Below are 23,150 nucleotides of genomic sequence, written 5' to 3'. Positions count from 1 at the left end.
CCGCTGCTGGGCCACAACACTATCATTAATCTATTGTCTGTTTGTCTATGTGTCTGTCTGTCTGTCTGTCTGTTTATCTATGTAGCTATCTATCTTTCATCTATCTATTGTTCATCTATCTAATCTATGTCTTCCTACCTGCCTGCCTAATTGTCTGTCTTCTATCTATATCTATCTATCTATCTATCTATCTATCTATCTATCTATCTATCATCCATCCATCCATCCATCATCCATCCATCCATCCATCTATCTGTCATCATATATCATCTATCATCTATTACTATCTATCTATCTATCTATCTATCTATCTATCTATCTATCTATCATTAATCTATCATTAATCTACTGTTTGCCTATCTATCTATCTATCTATTTATATCTATCTTTCATCTATCTATTGTTTCTCTATCTATCTAATCTATGTCTTCCTACCTGCCTGCCTAATTACCTGACTGTCTGTCTCTGTCTTCTATCTATCTATCTATCTATCTATCTATCTATCTATCTATCTATCTATCTATATCATCTTTCTATCTATCTGTCATCATCTATCATCTATCATCTATCATCTATCTACCATCATTAATCTATCATTAATCATCTGTCTGTCTGTCTGTCTGTCTGTCTGCCTGTCTGTATCTATCTATCTATCTATCTATCTATCTATCTATCTATCTATCTATCTATCTTTCTATCTATCTGTCTTTCTGTCTGTCTGTCTGTCTGTCTATCTATCTATCTATCTATCTATCTATCTATCTATCTATCTATCTATCTATCATTAATCTATCATTAATCTACTGTTTGCCTATATCTATCTATATCTATCTATCTATTTATATCTATCTTTCATCTATCTATTGTTTCTCTATCTATCTAATCTATGTCTTCCTACCTGCCTGCCTAATTACCTGACTGTCTGTCTCTGTCTCTATCTATTTATCTATCTATCTATCTATCTATCTATCTATCTATCTATCTATCTATCTATCATCTTTCTATCTATCTGTCATCATCTATCATCTATCATCTATCTACCATCATTAATCTATCATTAATCATCTGTCTGTCTGTCTGTCTGTCTGTCTGTCTGTCTGTCTGCCTGTCTCTATCTATCTATCTATCTATCTATCTATCTATCTATCTATCTATCTATCTATCTATCTATCTTCCTGTCTGTCTGTCTGTCTGTCTGTCTATCTATCTATCTATCTATCTATCTATCTATCTATCTATCTATCTATCATCTATCTGTCTATCTGTCTGTCTGTCTGTCTGTCTGTCTATCTATCTACTATCTATCTATCTATCTATCTATCTAATCTATCTATCTAATCTATGTCTTCCTGCCTGCCTACCTAATTACCTACCTACCTATCTACCTACCTGTCTGCCACCTGTCTGTCTATTTTTATCTATCTATCTATCTATCTATATCTATCTATCTATCTATCTATCTATCTATCTATCTTTCAATCTATCTATCTATCTATCTATCTATCTATCTATCATCTATCTATTATCCTTCCATTATCTATCTAACTGTCTGTCTGTCTGTCTGTCTGTCTATCTATCTATCTATCTATCTATCTATCTATCTATCTATCTATCTATCTATCATCTATCTATCTCTATTCTATCTATCTAATCTATGTCTTCCTGCCTGCCTACCTAATTACCTACCTATCTATACTACCCTGTCTGCCACCTGTCTGTATATCTTTATCTATCTATCTATCTATATATCTATCTATCTATCTATCTATCTATCTATCTATCTATCTATCATGTCTGTCTATGTGTCTGTCTGTCTGTCTATCCTTCTTTTTCTTTCTTCTTTTTCTTTTTCTTTCTTTCTTTCTTCTTTCTTTCTTTCTTTCATCTATCTATTGTTCCTCTATCTAATCTATGTCTTCCTGCATGCCTGCCTACCTAATTGTCTGTCTGTCTGTCTGTCTGTCTGTCTGTCTGTCTGTCTATCTATCTATCTATCTATCTATCTATATCTATCTATCTATCTATCTATCTATCATCTATCTATATAATCTGCTGATAGAGTAAGAAAATGCCTGTTTCAGTCCCAGCCTTCATTACTGTAAAAAGCATACATGGAATTAAGACATGCCTTGAGAAAAATGCACGTGCTCAAAGGAATTGAAATACCATATAGAACTGAGGCTTACCTTTCTGAAGTCTGCCATAAATAAAAAACAGCATTCTGATTGTTCAATCAAATAAAATCTTAGTTTTATATATATTTAGAAATAATCAGCAGACTGCATAGAAAAATACAACAGCCATTTTTTTTAAACGTACCTCTACCTCTTTATAGTTGATGAAAGCAAATATTTAACAATAAACTCTTACTTCATTACCAGGCTTGGAGAAATGTTTCTCAGCTGATTGAGTGACAGATTTAGAAAGGAATCACCAGTGATTGACTCAAGGTTGAGTCAAAAGACAGACCACTTACTTTGTAATTTCCGCTGTTTTAAAGGCTTTTGGAGAAGAATAAGTTGGTAGACTTTAAGATTTCCATTTATAGACAATAGCTTATGTAACGAGGTCTCACATTTCACATTCTCATTTTAAAAATAAATGTTCTGAGTCATCATATTCAAGCCACATTTTTCAGCCCAGTTCGGTGTCACTTAGCACTGTGACGTCCCCATTGCTTCCTTATTGACACTTGTAAGAATATTAATCACAAAGCAAGTATTGTTGGGTAGTTTTGAAGCATAAGCAAGCAGCATTCTGGCTCTTTATATCTGGTGCCAGCAAATATTTAAGGATAAACTCTTAATCCATTCTCAGCCTTGCAGAAATGGCTCTAAAGATTCTCAACTGACTGACTGGTTTAGAACGGAATCACCAGTGATTTAACACCAAATATTTCTCCTTTCCATCAACACAATTAAATAGTTGTTTTCCTTGTGGGCCCAAATAGATTTTTAGAACAGGATTTTCTTCTTCTGAAGTTGTTTTGCTTTGTCTATTGAGAAAAAAGGTAAAGGTTCCTCTTGCACATATGTGCTAGTCGTTCCCGACTCTAGGGGGTGGTGCGTATCTCTATTCCAAAGCCAAAGAGCCAGCGATGTCCGAAGACGTCTCCATGGTCATGTGGCCAGCATGACTAAATGCCAAAGGCACACGAAGCACTGTTACTTTCCCACCAAAGGTGGCCCCTATTTTTTTACTTGCATTTTTACATGCCTTTGAACTGCTTCTGTTAGCAGAAACTGGGACAAGTAACAGGAGCTCACTCCATTATGTGGCGCTAGGGAATCGAACCGCTGAACTGCCGACCTTTCTGATCGACATGCTCAGTGTCTTAGCCACTGAGCCACTGTGTCCCTCTATTGAGAAAAGAGCTATTTTAATAATATAATGGAATAAAGTAAAATTAAAATTGCACTATAATGTCACAGATTTAATAAACATTAAAAAAGGGTGGTTTGAGGGTGTTTTGCATAAGATTTATTATTATTTCATATGATTTTGTAAAATCTTAAGGTGAAAATGATTTAATATTGATGAATAGGATAGGATAGACAGGGTAACAGAGTTGGAAGGTACCTTGGAAATCATCTAGTCCAGCCCCCTGCTCAACCAGGAGACCTTTCTCCATTTCAGAAAATGGTTGTCCAATCTCTTCTTAAACAGTTCCAATGATGGAGCACCCACAATTTCTGGAGGCAAGTCGTTCTACTGATAAATTGTTCTCACTGTCAGAAAAATTCCTCCTTAGTTCTAGTTTGATTCTGTTGGAATCAAGAAATATAGCCTATTGATCTAATAAGATTCAATAAGTCCTATGGATAATAGAAGGCCCCAGAAAAAAGAGATAGGCCAGGGGGCCTGTGAAACATCCAGCCCCACGGAAATTGTGAATGTTGCGGTTTTGTTTTTAAAGTGTTGTCTTTGTCTAGTCTTCCCCCTTCCCTTGTCTATTGTGAGTCCTTCGGGAGTGGGCGGCATACAAGACAAATAAATACAAATACCAGAAATATTTGTAATCCTGCTGAACCGTTACTGTTCTGACATCCCCCCCCCCTGTTGCCATCCAGGAATGAAGGCTAAAAACAAACATAGATAAGAATACTTTTAATCAGTCCAGTCTCTTGTTGGCTGCAAGCCCAAATTAAACAAAGAGATAAGCACTCTGGCAGCAAGTCCTACAAACCTAGGCCAATGCCAATTACCTCCCAAAGACCCGTCAGATCTCACAGGGTTGGCCTCCTCCGGGTTCCGTCCACCAGCCAATGCCATCTGGCTACTACCCGGGGGAGGGCCTTCTCTGTAGCAGCTCCGCCCTTTGGAATGAACTCCCCACGGAGATCCGGACCCTCACCTCTCTCCAGGCCTTCCGGAAAGCCGTCAAAACGTGGCTGTGCCGGCAGGCCTGGGGTTGATGAGTTCCCCTCCCCTCTCGATTGGTATGGCTGTGTGATTTTCGTGTATTTTAATTATGTGTACTATTGTTTATGTTCCCTTTCCCCTTTGAGTTGTTCGCCGCCCTGAGTCCCTCCTGGAGAAGGGCGGCATACAAATAAACCAAAACTAAACTAAACTAATGCAAACAAGCAAACCAATTCTCCAAGTTGGCTTCTCCTAATCGTGAACGTTGACTTCTGCCAAAGGACGTGGCACAAGCAGTCTCTTTTATAATCAGGAGAGGATCTTAATAAGCATCAGCTGAGCGTAATTATCTCATATAATTATGCAGTTGTTCTTGCCGCCAAGTAGCCCTTCTACGGCGTGCATCCCGAAACAACTCACAAGTGTTTTCCAGATCACTCCCTCTGATCCAAGTGTCCGGCGCCACCTGGTGGCCAACCAGTCTCTCCTCGCCCTGCTCGGAGTCGGCACCCTGTCCAGAGTTCTCCACCTCCTCCAGAGCTGACTCATAAGACCCCTCGCTGTCAGAGTCTGGCGGCAGCTCCAATGGCTCCTGTAGGGCCACAACATGTTACTAACGGTGAAATATGTATTTTTGCAAAATATGCACGTATGATTTGTTTAAAACACGAAGAATGAAACTGTTGGAAATGAAGAATTGAAAGTAATGTACACAGGTGTTCACAGAAAGTGACAGTTAGTGAGGTTGTGAAGCTGTATATGGTAGAAGAACAGTATAAAAGATAGGGTTAAGATCAGCTCCAGGCTCTTTGATTTATAGCAGTCCTTGTAGGACTTGCTATATCTCATTGGCCCACTGCATTAATATGTTAAGGCAGTGTGTTACTGCTATTATATCTTTTATATCTATTCATTTCTAATGTTCCAAATTATTAGAAACAATAAACTTCTGATCTTAAAATAAGAATTTTTGCTTATGCTGTTGCCTTTGTTTCCTTTTGGAATTTTCCTATGACATTCTCTCCTTGTCCAGTTTCCATATGTTCCTTCTTTTCCTGCCTTCAGGTACTTTGGAAAATAGGAAACAATCTTCCTTGTGGGGTAACCGCTGAGATATTGGACTGAAATAATGATTTATTGATGGATTGATTTATTATTTTGTTATTTTTACAAATAACTCATGGTGGCAAATATATCCAATGCACCAGAGGTGGGATCCAGCAGGTTCTGACCAGTTCAGGAGAACTGGTAGCAGAAATTTGAGTAGTTTGGAGAACTAGTAAATACACCTCTGACTGCCCCACCCCATCTATTCTCTGCCTCCTGAGTCCCAGCTGATCAGGAGGAAATGGGGATTTTGCAGTAACCCCCTATCATGCCCACCAAGCCATGTCATGCCCATCAAGACACGCCACAGAACCAGTAGTAAAAAAAATGAATACCACCACTGCAATGCACCTTCCTCCTCTTATTTTCCCCACCACAATAACCCTGTTGGCTGTGAGAGAGTAACTGGCCCACGTTTGCCCAGCTGCCTTTCATGGCTAAGGTGGAACTTGAACTTGTGGTCTCCTGCTTTCTAGCCTGGTGCCTTCACCACTAGACCAAACTGTTAAAATATTCATGACTGGGAGAGACATGGGAAGAAGGTCAGCCAATGAATAGGCATAGCAACTAAATCAGTCAATGGGAGCTTAAACAGATCTGAGTCTGTGCAGAGAATTGAAATAGAAACTTAAGTAAGAAGTCTGGGCATGACTTAGCTGTATTAAGCAGTTTGCTGCTCTGAGAAGTAAACTAGCAGTCTCTCTGGACTTGTCTGCTGAAATGAAACTAACTACTGTATTTTTCAGAGTATAAGATGCACGGAGTATAAGACGCAGCAAGGTTTTGAAGAGGCAAGCTAAAAAAAAAAAAAAAAACTTTTCCACTCTTCAAACCCTCCCAAATGGCCTGTTTTTTTGTGGGGGGTTTTTTGTGTTTTTCTGTTTTTCAAAAAAACAGGCCCATTCCCCCCCCCCAAAATGGCAGGAATAGCCTTTAGGGGGCTTGCAGAGTGCTCCTGGGGAGTGGGGACCTCAAAACAAGCAAAAAACAGCCTCTTTTTTTGCAAAAACAGGCCCATTTTTTGTCAAAAAAATTGCATATATAGCCTTTAGGAGGCTTATAGAGTACTCCTGGGTGTGGGGGCAAAATTAAGCAAAATACGGCCCATTTTTCACTCATTTCTGCCTTCCCCAGCCCCAGGAGCTCTCTGAAAGCCTTTATTCATCTATTCTTATGTATATAAAGAAATTAATGAATCCAGCTGAATCAGTTACCTTGGTGTGCTTTCTGGATTTGAATGTACGCAACAAACTCTGACACAAACTTGTTTTCTGATGTGCTAGATCACAGCTGTATGCTTTAGCATACTGCTATCTTATGCCATTGGTCTGCACTCTGTTAGTCTTGTGCCTGAAAAGATGTAACAGAGATCAAACCAAACACTGATAAGCCAAGATGCTATGTTGAGAGGGAAATGGCTTATTTCCCCTTGTGCTGCCCCAGCAGTATATAGATAGTGTAGGAATTAAGAGCTGTCTCCTTTAAGAAACTACCTCCTGGGAAATGTAGGCAGATATTTCCTTATGTAGATCCATGACATGTGATTACATCTGTGTTCTGATTGGCCACTTGGGCATTCTGCTTACATGCAGAGACAATAGCCGGGCTTTTGAATTCCAAGGGAGCAATCTGTTTGCCTTCTCTCTCTCAACATGGGAAATCATCTTTTTACACAACATGTTGAGACAGATTATAGAAAGTCAGAAGTATCTTAACACTGATCTGTAAGTTTTGCTATTAAGAATGCCTGATAATAAACTTGATCTGAAAGAGATTCCTAAGCATGGAGTTAACTGCATGCCCTGAGCAAGCCTACAACACTTGAGGCAGAGCACCCTGCTTTTCAAGAAAAATGGGATGCAATATTCCAAATATGGTTTACCAAGGGATTATAACACTTCAATCGAATAGAGCTGGAAGGAACCTTGGAGGTCTTCTAGTCCAACACCCTGCTTAAGCAGGAGACCCTATACTATTTCAGACTGGTGATTGTCCAGACTTTTCTTAAAAACTTCCAGTGATGAAGCATCTACAATTTCTGAAGGCAAGCTGTTCTTCTAGTTCAGGGGTCTTCAACCTTGGCAACTTTAGGCCTGGAGGACTTCAACTCCCAGAATTCCCCAGCCAGCTTGCGGGGGAATTCTGGAAGTTGAAGTCCATCAGGCCTAAAGTTGCCACGGTTGGAGACCCTGCTCTAGTTAATTGTCCACATTGTTAGTAACTCCTTAATTACAGGTTGCGGCTCTCCTTGATTAGTTTCCATCCATTGTTTCTTGTCCTGCCTTCAGGTGCTTTGGAAAATAAGTTAATTGCCTCTTCTTTGTGACAGCCCTTCAAATACTGGAAAGTTTGAACTGGCCCTTCTTTTCTTTAGACTAGCCAAACCCAATTCCTGCAACCATTCTCCCTATGCTTTTGGCTACAGGCTTGTAATCATCTTAGTTGCTCTTCTTTGCACTTTTTCCAAAGCGTCAACATCTTTTTTGTAATGTGGTAACCAAAACTGGATGCAGTATTTCAGGTGCGGTCTTATTAAGGCTTTATAAAGCGGTACTCATACTTTACACGATTTTGATTCGGGCCTCTTTTTATACAACCAAGGATTATCCAAGGTTTTTTTGGCTTCCACCACCACTGCTGGCTCATGTTTACGTGACAATTCATTAGGACTCCAAGATCCCTCGTTTTTCCTCCTTTGTTGAAGATGGGAACCACATCAGGTCTTTTCCAATCCTTTGGCAGGTGCTCCAGGATTTTTTTTTAAAAAAGTTATGGTACAATGGTTCTGAGATAACATCTGCCATCTCCTTCAGAACTCTGGGAGGTGATCTATCAGGTGTACATCAAGGTTAGACAGGTGTTCTCTTACAATTTTCTTGTTTATTTTAATTTTTATTTCTAGTCTGTCTTTTACAATTAGGTTAAACTGACTGTTTACTTGGCTTTTCCCTTGATATTTATGTTGAAAGAAACTTATTATCTTTGACTTTTGTTGCAAATCTTGGTTCATTGAGAGCCTTTGCTTTCCTGACTTCACCTTTGTAGATTTGGGCTATCTGCCAGTATTCTGCCTTAGTTATGTGTCCCTCTTTCCAATTTTTGTACTTATCCTTTTGTCTTTCAGTTTATCAGAGAGATCTCTGAAACCATGCTGGTTTCTTCCTGAATTCTTGGGTTTTTTTTCTAGTGGTATTGTGTTGGACTGGGCTTTTATGATTACATTTTTCAGTATTTCCCACATTCTTGTTTTCCCTTTTAGGAATTCTATCCAATAAATTTTGCTTAGGCTCTCTCTGAGTTTCTTAAAATTATCTCTTTTAAGGTTTAAGACACTGATTGGATTATATTCTATCACGTGTTTGCATTATATTAATTCCAATATAACATAGTCACTCTTGTCCAAAGTTCTGGCAATCCCTCTGTCACTTTTCTGTTAGTAAGAATTAGGCCCAGGACGGCTTTTCTTCTAGTTCCCTCCTTTACCATTTGGATGCATCTCCCTTCACTCTGTTGGAGGGAAAGTGTGAGAGAGGAGTGGGAGAGAGACATGTCCTGTTTGTAAGTTTGCTTACTCCATCTGCAAAGCTCTGCCTTCCCCACATTTTTGCTTCCCTCCTGGCTCACTCTTGCTCTCTCTCTCTTCTTCCCCCCAATCCCACAAATAAACCCTTCCTGCTTATTCTCCCGTCACACTCTTTCCCTCTAGTGGGACCTGGCCAAACTGGGTGGAGATTAAAAAAAAGAGGGAGGAGAAAGGGGGAAGCTCCCCCTTTTGTAGCACCTTGGCTTCCTCATTTTTCCTTTCCCTCTGGACTGTTTCTCCCCTGCCATCCCTCCTCCCTTCTTCATTCTCTGTTTGGTGTCTCTCCCCCCCCCTGCTCCATGCTCCCTCGGCAAATGCATTGGCTCCCCTGGATGTGTGTTTAATTGTCCCACACAGCCAAATGGCCATGGAAAAATATCTGTCAGGATCTCCCTCATCAGCCTGCTGCCTTGTTGGTGTCCTGCCATCAAAGGGAAAGGAGGAGGAAGGCATTTGGGACAATCCACACCTGTATATCTCATGATGCGAAATGGGGTTGGGAGAAGCTGACACGTTAAGTAGACCAGAGCTGTTTGTACCACTTATGCTGGGCATTTCCAAGGCTGTTTGCCCTGGGTATGAAATTCCATCGGTCTAAAAACCCAGACTTTCCCACGACATCATGATGATCCCATATTGGGTGGCAACAGACTGGATCTTGGCAGGAGGGATGGGGAATGTTTGGCTCTTTGTATTGGTGAGCAGGAACTTCAGATTCCTCCTCACCTTGCAACCAACATCTTTAGTCAAAAGTTCTTTTCACTTCAATTAATGGGAGTAGAGTGTCTGCTTTCCTAAATGATTTTTTCTGGGCATATCTCTCTGTGGAGCCCCCCCTCCCCCCGGATGAAGGAGTAGGGGAAGAGCACAGGCAGACCAATGATGGGAGAGGAACACCAGTGGAGAGCCAGCCAAGGAAGAATGCCCGTGTTGTGTCAGCTGTGGTGGAGTGCCCAAGAAGAAGTAGGCATGTTAAGGCAGCCCTATTCAATTGTCCCATTATGCTTTTGGTTAACCCACCAGGCCAAACTTCCTTTACTAAGCTAGCTAGTATTTATTATGATCTGTGGTGGTGCAGTGGTTAGAATGCAGCATTGCAGGCTGACTCTGCCCACTGCTAGAAGTTTGATCCTGACCAGCTAAAGGTTGACAGCAGGGGTGGGTTTCTCGCCCCGTTCCAACTGGTTCGGTTGGAACGGGGCCCGGCGTCCTCGTGCACGCACGTGGTGCACGTATGCGTACTAGCGTCTGCGCGACGCTCCAGCTGCTCCTGGACGATCGCGCAGGTGCTGTATGCGTCCTGCACATGCGTGGAAGCGCAGAACTCGTCAAAACCGGGTAAGGACCGTGGGCGGGCGGGCGCACCCTTCGCCGTTCCTGGAAGTTACTTACTTTCGGGTTCAGCGACCAACCGGTTTGCATGGACCGCCGCAAACCGGTTGAAACCCACCCTGGTTGACAGCCTTCTGTTCTTCTTAGGTGGGTAAAATGAGGACCCAGATTGTTGAGGGCAAGAGGCTAAGTCTGTAAACCACTTAGAGAGGGCTGTAAAGCACTGTGAAGCCATATATAAGTCTAAGTGCTATTGCTACTGTAGTTTGTCTCTTACCTCCTGGGCTGCATGGATCACAACAAACTACTGTAATGAATTTTAAATTCAAATCTGGATCCTTTGGTGGAAAATGATATTCCCTTATCAGAATATCCCTGAATTCTAGCCCCACCAAGGCTCTGAAGAATTTTTTGCATAATGGTCCAAGAATTTCAGGGAAATATAGCAAGGGTAGGATTGTAGGACCATGCCTATTAAGCTGCCTCCCAATGTAAATAAAAAAATAAGACTCTCAAACAACAAATGCTGATAAGAAATGCATTTATTTGGAAATGGATCTATAAACTGCTACATTTCTGTGCAAGATTTGCTGTCTAAGCTAGGATAGAGAAGACTTGGAAGGTGGCAACATCTATCTGATGCTGGATCGTAAAAGCCAAACAGCCTCAAATCTGGCCATTACTTCAGTGGAGGACTATGGAAGAATTCCAAGATGGTTGGTTTAACTGGAAGAAGGCAACTTCTTTTGGAATGACAAGGCTGAAGTCAACAGAATAAAACTCCTTGCTGAAAACAGGGGAAGCTATTGGATTAGGATTTACTTATCATATGCTAGATTGTATGTGTGATACACAGATTAAGCTTTTTTTCAACTCTATGGTGGAATTCTTTTCCTTCCCCCAACCCAACATCCGTTAGATGCTAAATTCACAGATGACTACCCACCTCTCCTCACAATAATCAATACTCCACGTGCCATCTGGTTTTATTACCACACACTTTATCTTCCTCGAATTTTGGTTGTTCTGAAGCCCATTTGACGAATTGGGGGGCTGGCCAGTGAGATCCTCAAACTTGCCTTTAGCTGCATTGTAAATGATTCCCAGAATTGCCCATTGTTGTCCTAATATTTGTTCGAGGGCTTCATTCTCTTCCTCACTCCTTGGCAAGACGAGTTTTCCATTCATGTCATCGCAGCTTTTTGCCTTCCTGGAAAGTACCCTGACTGTCTCTTTTTTCAAAATTTTATTGCCAACAATCTTTCCACCACAACCAGGGAAAACTAGAAGGAAAGAGAATTGCAAAGCTTTCAAATGCTGTGTTTGTTTATGTTGCAACGTGTGCCATGATTACATCTATGGCAGTTGAACGGAAAGGAAGGCTTTTCAATAAAATATACAACATGGTTTGGAAAACAGCTTGTGAAACGATGGGCCTATACCTCGACATCCAAAATAATTTGTATCAAAAAGCTAATCTGACGCTGAATTCATTTTTAATGGGGAGCCATTCATGGACTACTACTTTTTCTCCATTGATTTGTACCAGATTCAAAATGCAGACTGTTCTAGATTTAGAGTATATTTCAAATGAAGAGAAATAAAATTCCTCCGGTTGATCTGATTTATTGCAGCCCATGGCTCTAGTTTGTGATTTACATTGCGTTATCTAGATATTCTTAGTTGAAAGCTTAACAGTGCTTTTAATTTTTATTTCTTTAAAAAGTAAGCTAATCAAGGGTGGTATCCCCTAACTTTTCTTACAGTTTGCAAATGTGAGCATACGCGCCCCGCCCGTGCATGCACTCAGGCTTCCGCACATGCGCTTTGGCTTAAAAAAAAAGGTCTAATGGGATGCCATTGAGCCGGGGCAGGTGGGTGGGGCCAACCATGATTTCTGCTACTGGTTCGGGCAAATCTGTCCAAACCAGAATACTACCTCTGAAGCTAATGCATTCACAACATGAGAAGCAACTAATGATAGATGGAAAACGATAACCTCCATGATGTTCCCATCTCCATGCTAACTTACTTGCATTTTATATTGCAAGAAAATGAACATTAATTGCATCCTACTTTTTCTTCTTTTCTACATGCCTTTTAATACATTGGTTATGGATTTTTTTAAAAAAATATGTCATTAAAAAAGGGAAACATATAAAAGATAGAAATCTACAGATGGCTTTCAACTCTCCCTTTTGTTATTCTATCTCGAGGACAATCACAATGTGGGCACCCTGTTCCATTCAGGGATCTAAATTAAAGCATTAAAGACAGAGGGTGGTCTGTCCTCTGATTCAGGACAATGAAGCAGAGATATCCCACTTCTCTGGGTCATTACTTTCATAGTCAAAATGTACTCTCTAAATTGCATAGCTAACATTCAGGGGCAGTCCCTGAAAAATAGAAAAGTAATTGAGAGGTCCTTGATGCTCTCTGAGCTTGGTTGTTTCTTGCAGACATTTTATTACCCAACTAGGTAACATCATCAGTGCTAGTCTAGTCTATCTAGTTTGGGTAATGAAACATCTGAAAGGAAACAACCAAACTGAAAGAGCATCAAGGACATCTCTTCAACTTAAGCTACAAATATTATCTTTTGGAGAATCACATTTCTTTCCCAAATCCCAGGTAACTCAAAGGTAGCAAAGAAAACAAGAAATGAAACAAAACAAAAAACACAGACCAAAATAAAAAGTACCAACCAGAAAACCCACCCTACAACGTGAAATCCAACTCCTGCACTTTTATGTGATGTCATCACATAATTGCTTCTCTTACAAGGAGTTAAGCTGCTCCTGAAATATTTTCATTTCTTGTCAAGATTTCTCTTAATAGCAGAAGCATACAGTCCATTTAAGCTGACTTGTCCTTCTTCAGAGTTGTTTTACTAGAAAAAAATTGGGTCTTAGACAGAGGTGGGTTCCTACCAGTTCGCACCAGTTCAGTAGAACCGGTTCGTCAAATCTACCGAACCGGTTAGAAGAGGTTCCACTAGTGGACCCAGAAAGCAGGCCACAACTACAGAAGGGATTCCAAATTTTTTTGAAACCCACCACTGACACACAAACAACACACACACACACACACACACACACAGACTCACACAGAAAAAGAGAAAGAAAGGAAGAAATAAATAAAGAAATAAAGAAATAAAGAAATAAAGAGAGAGATGAAGAAAAAAAAAAGAAAAGGGACAGAGAGACAAAAGGAAGGAAGAGAGAGAGAGAAAGAGAAAGAAGAAGAAGAAAAGAAAGAAGAAGAAAGAAGAAGAAAGAAAGAAAGAAAGAAGAAAGAAGAAAGAAAGAAGAGAAAGAAGAAAGAAAGAAAGAAAGAAAAAAAAACACATGGCTGGCAAGTCATTCCCACAAAGGAGACCACATCCACAGAGTAGGTTCGAAATTTTTTGAAACCCACCACTGGTCTTAGACCTCTGTTATTTGTGTGTACAAATGGCAAAGTGGAAATGACCGGAGAACCTGCAATTATTTTTCTCCTTTTAGTGGGGAAAAAAAAATATAGGAGAAGAGCAGGTAGAGCTCAGGGTGGAGTTAAATGCATCATCAACTTAGTATCATTATGTTCCCATCAATGTTCCAAGGGCAACCCAGTTTTAATTCCATTGACCCTTAGCTGGCATCAACAGTACTAAATTTTAGTTGACTAGATTCTTTGTATAGGCTTGAACAATAAAACTTTTGACATAACATATGATGCTATCACTGGAAAGGTAGTGATCATGAAGGGAACTAGACAAGGGTGTCCATTATCACTATATTATTTATATTGACACTAGAGATTTTGAATAGAGAAATACGACAACGTAAAGAGATAAAAGGGATGAGGGTTAAGAAAGAAGAATACAAATTACAAGCATTTGCGGATGATTTAGTTTATTCTGGAGGATCCAATAAAAACAAAGGCGAAACTAGTTGGAACAATAGAAGAGTATGGAGAAGTAGTGGGTTTGAAGATTAATAAAGACAAAACAAAATCTTGGTGAAAAACATAACAGACAATCAGAAAAGAGAATAGGGAAACTCCACATATAGGGTGAAAAAGTGAAATATTTGGGTATCCAATTGACATCAAGATGTGTAGGAGGACAACTATTATAAGGTGAGAAAACAAATAGAATAGACTTGGAAAGATGGAAAAACTTACAACTGTACTAATGGAAAGAATAGCTGTAATGAAGATGAATATACTACCAAGATTGTTATACTTATTCCAAACAACACCAATAAAACTAGAGAAAAATATTTGGAAAGTAGGAATAATATAGTGGGGAAATATATGGCAAGGGAAAAAAAAAAACAAGAATTAATTATAACATATGATGCTGATCCTTTGTGCCTGACAGCAGCTCTCTGAATTCTCAATCGATGTTATCCCTCATTTACTGTACAGTGTTAGAAGTGTGCTAGTAACACACCACTTGCCTGGTAACCCCCAATCTTCGCATCCCATGATAAAAATCAGATCTCAGATTCAGGCAATTGTATTTGGTAATCCTCGACAAATGACCACAATTGAGCCAAAGTTTCCTGTTGCTAAATGAGGCATTTCTTAAATGAGATGCACCCCATTTTATGATCATGAGACCATGGCAAGGATTCTAAATGTGAAAAACAGTCCTAAGTCACTTTTTTCATTTCTGTTGTAACTTCGAATGGTCACTAAACAAACTACTGTAAGTCACGGATTATCTGTGGTATAATGATAAACCCACAGGAGAGAATTTCTGTTGTATTATCAGAGCCACTCTTTGCTGCCACTGATCTCAGAGCTCCCTTGAAAGCCAAAGAGGGTTGTCCCTGATTAAAATTTGGATGGGGATCCAGCAGGGAAGCCCAAGGTTGTTAACTAGCTCAAGATGTGGGAAGAAACATCCCAGAAGAGCTTAAACCCTTCTCCCAAATGTCTTACCTTTACTAATTTTGCGGATGATTTCTTTCGAACGGATCAACAGAGCCTCAAGTTCTTCTATTTGCAATTGAAGTTGTTCAAGCTCTGGATGGGAATGGAATTGAGTTAGATTTCCTCATTGATAGCAAATTCAATTAGTGATTCTTCATTGCAAAGAATGATTTGTAATAGTCACGACCCTGGAGAACATTTCCATCTAGTCAGAGTGACTCAATAACTTGACTCTCCTTCCCACTGCTTACTTCAGGCACCCAATGATTGGATTTGTCAGATCTTTTTCTTAAAGAAACCATGAGGGTACTCTCATATGTTTTAAAGAAAGGAATAGGATTGAAATTAAATTAAGACTAACTTGACTTTTAGGAATATATGAAAAATGGTATTCTATCATTGGAACAGTGGTGGAGTTCAATTTTTTTTATTACCAGTTCTGTGGGTGTGGATTGGTGGGAGTGATGTGACTTGGTGAGCATCGTTTGGTGGGCATGGCAGGGAAGGATACTGTACTCAAAAATTCATACAGAAGATGCCGATTCATGATATAAAGAGATATTTCAAGGCTTAGATGTCCTTGAGTTTGGGAGCTTAATGCCGCAGATATTTCTTATATGCATGTTTAAATTTGCGTGGCATAATCTTTGTTGGTTCCTAATATTATTTTCCCTTATGCATTTTCTGTTCAATCAATATTCTGATTGCACTGATTGAACACAGTAGTGGGATTCAGGGATTGGGAGAATTGGTTGTTAATTTTCTGAGTAGTTTAGTGAACCGGTTGTTGGAAGAAATCATTAGGGCAGAGAACCGGTTGTTAAATTATTTGAATCCCACCACTGAGTTTAATATTGCAGATATTTCTTATATGCATGTTTAAATTTGGGGTGGGAAGGGCCTCTGTTGATCCCTGGATATTATTTTTCCTGATGAATCTTTCTGCTAAATCCAGTGTTTTTATTGTGGCTGAACAAGAAGCAGAAGAACCTTCGTAATAAGACAGAAGAAAGTTCAACAGCCTCAAACAATAGATATCCCGTCTTCTAGTGTTTTAGGCAGATCTCAACTTAGGAAGGCTGGTTGGACAGGTTTTGCCTGTAGAAAATAGCAACTCCTAAATATCTCCTTCATGGACCACAACTGTGTTCGCCTGAGAAGCCAGTTTATTAACTCAGTGGATGGCAGGTGAAATAACTGCATCCTTGTTTGGAACAGGAAGTAAAACAACCTTGTGTAAATATGCACAAGTTCAAGAAATGAAAATCTGTGAGCCAAGGAAGAGTTGGGGAAGGCTTCTGTGAGGGATGGTTTATCAATAGATGAAAAAAGGCCCTGTTCCTTTTTCTTTGAGGAGCAGAAGAAAGAGTGCACTCTAGAAAGAGAGAAGAAAAGAGCAACAAAGATGATTAGGGGACTGGATGCTAAAACATATGAAGAACGGTTGCAGGAACTGGGTAATGTAAAAAAGGACCAGGGGGGACATGACAGCAGTCTTCCAATATCTCAGGGGCTGCCAGAAGGAAGAGGGAGTCAACTATTCTCCAAAGCACCTGAGGCAGGATAAGAAGCAATGGGTGGAAACTAATCAAGGAGAGAAGCAACCTAGAATTGAGGAGAAATTTCCTGACAGTTAGAACAATTAATCAGTGGAATGACTTGCCTTCAGAAGTTGTGAATGCTCCAACAGTGGAAGTTTTAAAGAAGATGTTAGATAAACATTTGTCTGAAACGGTGTAAGGTTCTTGCTTAAGCAGGGGGTTGGACTAGAAGACCTCCAAGATCCCTTCCCACTCTGTTTTTATTCTATTCTATCTATATATCAGAGGAGGAAAAGAGCTAAGATGGCAAAAGAAAAAATAAGAATTTATGCAATGTCACTTTGCTGTCAGAGAGGCAGGGAAGCTGTCATTTTAATCCTTCATACAATCCCAGGCCTGTAAACCAGATGTACTCACTACAGTGATATCAAAGTTCAATTGTTTAGACCTTGTACAAATACAAGGAGCAGGAAGAATGAACTTGGTGATTGTGAAGTTAATACAAACAAGGCACAGTCTGCTGGAAAAGTCATTATGTGGTGGAATTTACGAACAACACTGAGCCACTGTTGCGGCCTGTCAGCTGCCAGCAGAGCTAGCTGCAGAGTCAAATGAGGAGGAGAGAGGGAGGGCCTGCACCAGCTTCAGAGCCTTTGGAAGGCTCTGATGAGGAAACAGCATCAGAGACAGAGGTGGGACCTTCCGTCCTCCCCCAGGTGTAGAGGCAGCTGTCTTCAGGGCCTGAGCTGAGTGAGGGGGAGGAACAGATGAGGCCCATCCCAGATGTGCAGATGCATGGAGAGGAGAGGAGAGCAAAGAAAAGCAATAAGCCGGCTCTCAGGGAAAAGCAGATATAGATGCAAGCCAGCCACTCCCCATCTGGGAAATAAATAGTAGGGGTTTGGGAGTGGCCTGTTGTCTCAGACAACCATTAGTTTACCAGGGCACATCAATCAAGCTGGATTCCTTTGCCAGAACTAGGTTCGTCAGGACGATTTGCTCTATATTTGAGGTGCCAACTGTGTCTCCTTGCTGGGAAATAATAGGTGGTGAATTTGCCTCAGCCAGGGTGAAGAGGGATTATTTCTGCTTGGCTTAAATCATTGAAGGACTTTTTCTCTTGAGTTCTCATGTGAACAGAGACTGATTCATGCCCTATTTCAGAAGGGGAAAAGACCTTCATTTGTGACCACTTATTTTTGGTTTCGTCTACCCAATGTGAACAAAGACTTTGAAGATAAAGTATATTTTTTTAAAAAAAAAACATTGTCTGATTTTATTCATATCAACAGCTAATATCTGCAGATTCAATTCATTCAGAGCAAAAAGCCATTCCCAAGCCACGTTGTTATCTTTTCCAAACATCAGATATGCCTTTTCATTCAGCTCTTCATACTTTCTGATGAAGACATACCTTTTTGTTAGAAAATAACTCAAGCAAAATAAGAGCTATCTAGCTCTGCCTTTTGGTCACTATTTTGTTGTACTCACTGTGCAATTTCAATTAGTTGTATCAGTATTGGCAATATATGAATTCTTTTTTCTCTTGTAATGTGAACATTTCAAAATAAGCCCTTTCTATTAGTTTCCTTCCCTAACCTCAGTTCACATTATTATTGTCGGTACCCACTTCACAGTTCTATATATTATATAGATATAATACACAGCACAGACACAGACACAGACACAGACACAGACACAGACACAGACACAGACACAGACACAGACAGACAGACAGACAGACAGAGACACAGACACACACCACACACACACATATATTGTGACTTTAAAATATACCTCTCACCCTGGCTGGCTGATAAGGAGTCGAGCTCTGTAGCTCAATGGTTAACACATCTGCCTAAGAGGCAATAGAGCACAGGTTCGATTCTCAACATGGGTATGGCTAGCTGATGAGAGCTAAATAGCTTGAAATAGATCTATACTAGTCTCCCTTTATTTATTTATCAGCATAAATATAACAAATGTAACAAAAAGGCAACAGTAAAAAATATTGGGTTTCTGTCTGGATGGTCTCTTGTGACGAACCGAAGACAGAGGTGGAAGTGTGACCTTCCTCCCATATTTGGGCATACCAGGGGTTGTGACTTTAAATATATACCTCTCACCCTGGCTGGCTGATAAGGAGTCGAGCTCTGTAGCTCAATGGTTAACACATCTGCCTAAGAGGCAATAGAGCACAGGTTCGATTCCCAACATGGGTATGGCTAGCTGATGAGAGCTAAATAGCTTGAAATAGATCTATACTAGTCTCCCTTTATTTATTTATCAGCATAAATAAACATATATATATATATATACACACACACACATATACACATACATACACATACATACCATACACATACATATATATATATAATGAAATAATGCTCGGCTACCTTGTGACTTTAAAAGGAATGCACCAAGGATTGTTACAGAGGAAGTTGGATTTGCAAAGAAAAACACACATTTTTCCGCACATCTTTCCCTGCTTATACATTCTTGAGATGCCTCGCGCACACATGAATTCTTTGCGGATGCAACCTTTCCTTCCACCTCACCTCACCAGCTCCCAAACCTCCAGGCAACCCTATTATTTAAGGCAATCTACCCACTTTCTTTCAAACACCCTCCTTTTTGTTTTTTTTTTAAGTTTAAACTTCATGGACAAATATTCTGCTATCCCTACCTAGTCCACAAAGGGGGAATACTGTAAATGGCTGACTCTTCCTCACTGTGGCAGATGGCCGTGACGCGCGGGGCAGCCCCCATGCATCTGGAGGACTCCTGCTGGATGGATAGATGGCTTGCCTTTCTCCTAACCGTGCTTGCTCAAGCACTTTTTATTTCTTGAAAAGGAAGTTTAGAATCCCGCTTTGGTGATAGGTACAAAAGTCACACGCCCTGACGGGTTCACGCATTCCTCAATGGGGGAGGGGGGAGAAAGTCCACTGACAAGCGACCGCACTATGGGAAAGGAGGGCGAGAGGCGGTGGGAAATTAACAGGCAGCAGCTGCAGCATCCAAGGTTGCAGAATTCCCTCTTCGCCCTTTTATACACCGTCTGCATTCCCACGCTCCAAGTAAGCCCTCCCGCAAAAGAAAAGAGCCAGGGATGGAGCTCCCCCTGTCCCGTTTCAATCCACCCTAGCCCTCCCCACGAAGAGCCTGGGAGCCTCCGACCTTTAGGGAGAAGAGGATTGGGATTGTGGGAGGGAGAAGGAAAAGGAGACGTGCGAAAGGGAGAACCCATGCAAGAGGCGATGGGCTGGGGTGTTGCCACGAGACTGGGTGCATCAAAAATCACTGTGCGATAGTTGGAAACTGCTGCACGGTGTTTTCTTCTCACGTGCATGGCCGCGCAGCCATGCAGCTTAGAACAACAACAGAAACTACAATGTGTTGAGATCAGGGGTGGCAAACTGTGTAGTAACAGAGGCGTCATGTGACGTATCGTGACTTTTCCCCCTTTTTCTAAACTGGGTGTGGTCATGGCCAGAACGTGATGCATTTGGCCCATGGGCCGCATGTTTGACAGCCCTAGTTTAGATTATCACGGTTGGCAGTTGGAAACTGCTGCACGGTATTCTTCTCACCTGCATGGTTGCGCAGCAACGCAGCTTGGGGAAAATATTGCTTTGAACTCTGGTGCTGGAGAATACTCCTGCAAGCCCCTTGGACTGCAAGATGATCAAACCAGTCAGTCCTAGAGGATATCAACCCTGACTGCTCTTTAGAAGGCCAGACCCTGAAGAGGAAACTTAAATACTTTGGCCACCTAATGAGAAGGAAGGACTCACTGGAGAAGAGCCTCATGCTGGGAACGATGGAGGGCAAAAGAAGAAGGGACAACAGATAATGAGGTGGCTGGATGGAGTAACTGAAGCAGTTGGCGTGAGCTTCAATGGACTCCAGAGGATGGTAGAGGACAGGAAGGCCTGGAGGAACATTGTCCATTGGGTTGCAATGGGTTGGACATGACTTCGCAACTAACAACAACAGAAACTACAATGTGTTGAGATTAGGGGTGTCAAACTTGCGTAGTAACAGAGGGGTCACATGATGTATCATGACTCCCCCCCCTTTGCTAAACTGAGTGTGGGCATGGCCAGCACGTGATGCATCTGGCCCATGGGCCACGTGTTTGACAGCCCTGGTTTAGATTATCACAATTTATCTCTTTTTTTTGGCCAATGCTCTTCCCTATTTGTTTTTCTACTTTCTATTTGTTTGATAATCTTTATACCAAGCCTGTATTTCTTTCAGTCCTGACATTCATTGGAAGGTTTAACAAATGGCAAACATTAATCAGGAACAGAACAAACAGCAGTTATTACAGATAATATCTGTAATTTTTCCAAGGAGGAAATGATTGGTCATCTGTGACCTTGACTTGGTGATGGATTTGATGATTGTATTCCAATTCAATTTTTAGATCCCGCTTGGTTAGTCTTTCAGTTTGCAGAGCTCTTGTGAAACCATCTCATATTTTTTTTATTCTCATCAAAAACTTGCCACTGAACGTTGGTCATTTCTCTACCAAATTTCAACACTGTGATTTTTTTTATCCATTTCCTGGAACTTTGCAGGGCGAGTTGATCTTAAATTAATGCCCTCTTTTTTTCTAAGAATATATACCAAAATAAGGAAGCTGCTTTTTTTTTTTTTAACCAGAATTCAGAATGGATCAACTGTCTTCTGTCTTTTCTAAAACAAAAACAAAAACGTGCTAGTTGAGCTGGTTTTCTGAATGTAATGGATTCCACACCTTGTTTTTCTTTAACTTATCTATTATGCTGCAAAAGGAGATCCATCAGTGAAACAGAATGACATAATCATCAACAACATTCTACAATTGTTTAGATAAGAGAAGGAATAATTAAGAATATAATAAATAATATAATAATAAAGAGAAGGAAGAAAACTAATTCCCACAACACTGTCATATTACTTACTAAGACTGTATTACCATTATTCTTCTCTTCCTGCTTAGTACCTATCACTTCCCACTTATGACTATAACCATATGGCTTGTATGCGCATGCACACACCGTGTGTCCCTGACCAAAACGGCAGTAGCATCAGCCAGAATCCAACCCTGGTAACCTATGACTATCACTAAGTGTTGTATCGTATGATTCTTGATGAATGTATTCTATTTTATTTTCTTTATATACACTGAGAGCATATGCACCAAAGACAAATTCCTTTTGGGTCCAATCACACTTGGCCAATAAAGAATTCTGTTCTGTTCTGTTCTGTTCCATTCTATTCTATAAGAAATTTGGAAAAGCAGTTCTAGCATTTGAATTTGTGACCTGTTGCACTTTGAAACCTTTGATTTCTATATGTGTGCCAGAAGCACCTAGAGATTATAGACATGTAACACACATGTGGTGGAGATGTCTCCTACTTGAGCAGGGGGCTGGACTAGAAGACCTCCAAGGTCCCTTCCAGCTCCATTTTGACTCGTCCAACTTTTGCTCAACTTCTAAGGAAGGACTAGAAGTCCCAGTCTCCTGGCGATGGGAGAGTACGGGACAAAAATTCAGAAATGGTTGGAGGAAATAACAGAATAAAAAAACTGACATGAAACCATGACATGAGTTGTTTTTCTGGGAATAATAAAAGGAAGTGTAAGTGAGGAAATGCATATATTATGCTTCATATAATTACGGCAGCCAGAATTTCATTTGCCCAAAACTGGAAACAAAAAAAGTCCCCTCAAACACAGAGATTATAAAAAAGGTGCTAGAATGTGCGGAAATGAACAAATTAACGATGGAACTAAGGGATAGAGTAGAAACAGTGTATTACAGTATAAACTATGGAATAGGTAGTACAATTGGCTAGAAAAGAGATGTAAAATTAATGCACAATGAATATATAGAAAGTATAACAAAAGGAAATGGTATATTTAGAAAGTAGTAGAGTTGTAAATATTGTATATGTTATAAAAATGAGTAATTATGAAATAAGGAGATATATGTATAAAACAATAGGCCTTAAAATAGAAATTTTGAAATTGGAAAAATACCGAAAACGGAAAGCTGCAAAAGTGTAACTGAGATTTTAATGTTGGAAAAATGTTGAATAAAATTTTTTTTTTAAAAAAAAATTACTAAAAAACACTGGGCCAGCCTGGGTTGCTGCCGGTTCTTTGATCCAGCCCAAAATACCGCTACCCGTTTGCCCAAATTGGTAGCAACCTACCTCTGGATGTTACTGAGTTGGCAGTGAAACATCTGCAAGGAAACAACCAAGCTCAGAGAGCACCAAGGACCCCTCGAAAGTATTTATGAAAG

At 40.3% G+C, this 23,150-nt stretch overlaps 1 long non-coding RNA gene across 1 annotated transcript; it reads right to left on the bottom strand.

The window, feature by feature from the left end:
• Positions 1 to 10,908: 10,908 nt before the first annotated feature.
• Positions 10,909 to 16,745, bottom strand: LOC116518264. Its single transcript, XR_004256535.1, has 2 exons — positions 15,314 to 16,745; positions 10,909 to 11,667 (listed from the first exon to the last, which is right to left on the bottom strand). It is a non-coding gene; the product is annotated as an uncharacterized LOC116518264 (long non-coding RNA).
• Positions 16,746 to 23,150: the final 6,405 nt, after the last annotated feature.

This window comes from Thamnophis elegans, chromosome 15 (genome assembly GCF_009769535.1).
Source record: "Thamnophis elegans isolate rThaEle1 chromosome 15, rThaEle1.pri, whole genome shotgun sequence".
Classification (NCBI taxonomy): domain Eukaryota; kingdom Metazoa; phylum Chordata; class Lepidosauria; order Squamata; family Colubridae; genus Thamnophis; species Thamnophis elegans.
The sequence above is the reverse complement of the archived record's forward strand: the minus strand, read 5'-3'. Positions and strand labels throughout refer to the sequence as shown.